Here is a 4,717-nt window from a genome sequence, read left to right as displayed (position 1 = left end):
GGGGCCTCTTGTGTGTCCTCTGGTGATTTAGGATGCTATGCAGGGGATCAACCTATGTGAGAGATGTTCCAAAACCCTCCCTGAGGGCGCTGGAAATCATCTTATGTGCCTTCAGCTCCTGGGACTGAATGGAGGTCGCTGGGCATGGTCTTCCAAGATTTAGCTATTATGACTTTTGCTGCTATGAACATAGGTACACATATATCTCTGTAGTATGATGTTTTCAATTCTTCTGGAAAAATACCTAAAAGCAGAATAGTTGGGTTGAATGGAACCTTCAGAGTTAGTTTTTTGAAGAATCTCCACATTGATTTCCACAGCAGTTGTATCAGTTTGCATGCCCACTGAAAGTGGAGACGTGTTCCTTTTCTCCCACAGCCCCACTAGCATTTGTTATTGGTTCATTTCTTGATGGAAGTTCATTTCTTTCTGGAGTGAGGTGGATTCTTGTTGTGAACACATTTGGCCCCTTTGTCAAAGATAAGGTGGCTTAGTATCAGTGTTGTTTTAATATGCATTTCTTGAATGACCAGTGATATTCGACATTTTTTCATATATTTATTTGTCATTTGTATTTCTTCATCTGAGAAGTGTGTTTTCATCTCAGATGTCCATGTTTGGACTGGGTCTTTGAATTTGAGGGATCTGATTTTTTTTGCAATTCTTCATATGTTTCAGATAGAAGTCTTTTGACTGAGGGACAATTAGCTAAAATTTCTGAAATGTGAGCTGTCTTTTCACTCTGTTGGTGATTTCTTTTGATGTGCAAAAACTTTTTAATAAGATGATCTCTCAGTTATTTATTCTTGGAAGTACTTTCTGTTCAACTTGAATTTTGTTCAGAAATTCTTCTATCTACCCGTGTTCATTCAAGATTACTACCTACCTTTTCTTCCAGTATACTTAGTGTTTCTTTTTTAATATTTAGGTCTTTGATCCATTTGACTTTAGTTTAGTGCATGGTGATAGCCATGGGTCTAATCTTAATCTTCTGCATCTGGAAAGACAATTTTTCTGGCACTACTTATTAAAGAGGCTGTCTTTCTTCCAGTGAACACATTTGACCCCTTTGTCAAAGATAAGGTGGCTTAATGTCTTTGTAGTTGTGTCTGCATCTTCTAACCTGTTCCACTGATCCTCAGTTCTGTATTTTTGTCAGTACCATGCTGATTTTATCACTGTAGCTTTGTAGCATAATTTCTAGGTCTCTTCTGTTTCCAAATGAATTTTAGGAATGTTCTCTCTAGATATGTGAGATATGCTAATGATATTTTAATCAAGATTGTATTAAATCTGTATACAGTTTTGGGAACATGGGCATTTTCACGATGTTGATTCTTCCTATACAAGGTAATGGATATCTTTCCATTTTTGAATACTTCTTCCTCTCCTTTTTCAGAAATGATAATAATTTTCAATATATAGATCTTTTACATCCTTTGCTACATTGATTCTTAAGTATTTCACTTTTTTGGATGTTATTGTGAAAGGTGTTGTTTCCCTAATTTCTCTCTCAGTGGGTTTGTTTGTGAACAGGAATTCTTGGTTTTTGAATGCTGCCTTTGTATCCAGGTACCCTGCTGAATTAGCTTGTTAACTCTAGTAGTCTTTTGGTGGAGTTTTTGGGGTTTTCCATGTAGAGTGTCATATCATCTGCAAATAATAATTTAACTTCTTCCTTTCCTATCCATATTCCTTTTCTGTCTCTGTCTTTTCTAACTGCTCTGGCTAATACTTTCAGAAGTATATTGAATAGGAGTGATAGTAGTGAGCATCCTTGTCTTGTTCCTGATTGTACAGTGAAAGATTTCAGTTTTTGTTCATTTAATATGATGTTGGCTGTTGGTTTGTTATGGATAGCATTTAACAGGTTGAGGTAGAGAGATCATCTTTTCTGATTTTCTCTAGGTAATTTTTTTATATTATGAATGAGTGTTGGACTTTATCAAAAGCATTTTTTGTATCTATTGAGATGATCATGTGATGTTTTATCTGTCTTCCCTACCTATACTGAGCAATTCCTTCATTAAAGTAGTTCTTTTTTTATCTGAGAGATTATTTCTGATCTGATTTCCTCTATAGCCCTGTGGATTGGTTTCTTTACTTTGCTTACTACTTTTTCATAAATTTCAGGTGTGTGTCTTCCAATGACTTGTATGCTGATGTCTCCTGTACCTGTTCTGGATGGGCTGGAGGTTTGAAACTGCATTTTGATTTTTCAACTTGTCATTTACACTTAATGGTTCATATTTCAGTCTTTTCAATCTTGCTAGTTTTTCCTTCCTTCATGAGCATTTTAGCATAGCACTATGTGGCTGGCATTCATCCAGTTGCCTGGTACCACAGTGTAGGGGAGGGGCCAGTTACATAAATTCCCCCTGCAGGGCCAGTTGGGTGAGTCCTATATTCTTCCTGTGTTGACTAGCCTAGGAGTACTGATGTGAACCACTCCTTAGCTCATATTGTTAGTGCTGTTTCAGACATTTCCAAGCCACCAGATCCATCTGTCCATCGTGTATGCCCCAGCTGGGCCTTACAGTGTCACGGAGGGTCTCACAAGCCCATCTGGATGTGAAGAGGCCTTACCAGCACTCTTGCCAGCCCACCTGGTGTCTTTTGATCAGAAGGTGGGCTCACCTGCACTCTAGCTGGCCCACTGAGGTGCTCCAGGTAGGGAAAGAGTTAGCGGGGCTCCTACCAGCCCATTGAGGTCCTCTGGGTGGAGGGAGGTCTCACATAGACTGTAGTGACCTGCTGAGGTTATCTAGGTCAGAGGAGGATTTATATGGCTTAAGTAAAAGTCATTGCAAGACAATTTCTCAACTCTCTAGCCACTTCTACACGCAGGTGTGTATATTAAAAACATTGCAGTGGGGACAGGGATATAGCTCAGCAGCACAAGCACCTGCCTGGCAGGCATGAGGTCATGAGTTTGACCTCATTTTATTGGTAAATAAAATAAAAAATAAATAAGTAAAAGAAATTAAATTGTGATAATTTAATGGGCTCTGTTCAGAGACCTATGTTAGTCACAGACTATTTCCCCATCAATTCATTCCTGGGTTTTCAAAGCAGAATATATATGACAGAATTTTATTAAGTGATTAAATTTCTTAGATTCATTTTCCTTTATATATCTAATTGTTACACAAAGTGGAAAGATGGTGTGGTGACTAAGTCTCTTACCTGGAAATGAAGCAACTTAAATTTTAGCTCTAACTGCTAGTTTAGTAAGCAGTTGGGAGGACTGGAAGAAATGATGTGTAAGTTAAACATTGGGAGAGGAGAAGCCCAGTCTTGGATCAAGGGCTTATGTCTATGGCTTTCTCATACGAGTCCCTCATACCAGTCACATGGTTTGAGTAAGTACCAATATTTTCCTTTGTACAAGAGAGCTAGAATTTTTTTTTTGTTTATTGTGGCATCTTTGTTAAGGCTCCAGTAGACATTAAAACATTTTGCAGAAGAATATTTTAAGAAATCTATTGTCATGTGACATACACCTGGAGAGATAAGAACTGGAGTCAATTCTGTGACTCTTAGTATGTCTCTCATTGCTCTTTATTGAAGCATTTGCCTCAAATTTTACTCTCTTCTTTCTGGTCTTTGTCAGCCTCAAGTCCTTTTACTTTAATCTCTCCTCTTATGGTCTGGTCTTTCTCTTTGCCTTCATTTACTTCACAAAAGAACTAGAATTAATTTTTTCTAACTGGCTATTGTGTGGGAATTTCCCAATCAGGAACTCTGGCCTCAGCCAGAAGCATAAGACAATAGATAATCCTAGACTCTCCATTAAGGATGTATTAAGTGGCATCAAACTGACCCTACAACCTTTATTCATTGCCTGTCGCTTGTCTGTGCTTGAGAGGAACTTAGGAGCAAAACAGGATCATTTCCTTATTAAACCATAGTAAGCCATTCAGTTCACTGCTATTGAAACATTAATGTTCCCATGAGTTTTGTTATACATAAATTCACATTCAGAAGTTTGAGACCTGTATCCTGCATTTCCATGAAGCTCTAGGGTGATTTTGGTACAACTGGTCCATGAAGCACACATTGAATGGCAAGAATATAGACCAAAGTGTGCAAACTGTAACCCATGAGACAAATCTGGTTCACTTCCTGTTTTTATAAATAAAATTTATTGGAGCACAGCCTCATTCATTCTTTTATGTGTTGTCAATAGCTGCTTGCACACTACAATTCAAAATTGAGTAGTCACAACAGAAGATGTATAACATAAAGCTGGAAATATTTATAACAAGGTTCTTTACAGACCATTAACTCAGTAATCTGGTTATACAAATCTGTGGAGTTTCTGATATAGTGATGATATGAAAATATTTTGAAATTGACAAAGAACCTTATACTTATTGCATAGTAAGTTTCTGCAATCCCAAATATTATGACTTTAAAGAAATTAACAAAAAGAAGGGAAATAAACACAGAAAAACTGGAAAGACAGATGGCAAAATGTGGAGTCATTCATCAGCTAAGTAAGTTCCATCAGCTCCACAAGACAATAAAAAGATTACTATTATTATTGCTGCTGCTGCTGTTGTTGCTATTGGCATGAATAAATAATGCATTTCTTCCTCAAGAATTACAAGTGTCTTAGTGTTCTAGCCAAGATGTTGACCTAACCAAGATGGTGGTCCCACCAAGATGACAGCCTCGCCTGTTTTCTTTTATTAGTACCTTCTCTCCTTAATTT

Source organism: Cavia porcellus, unplaced genomic scaffold (genome assembly GCF_034190915.1).
Source record: "Cavia porcellus strain 051 isolate PalLab524CR breed Dunkin Hartley unplaced genomic scaffold, mCavPor4.1 scaffold_33, whole genome shotgun sequence".
Lineage (NCBI taxonomy): Eukaryota > Metazoa > Chordata > Mammalia > Rodentia > Caviidae > Cavia > Cavia porcellus.
Note: the sequence above shows the minus strand (reverse complement) of the source record.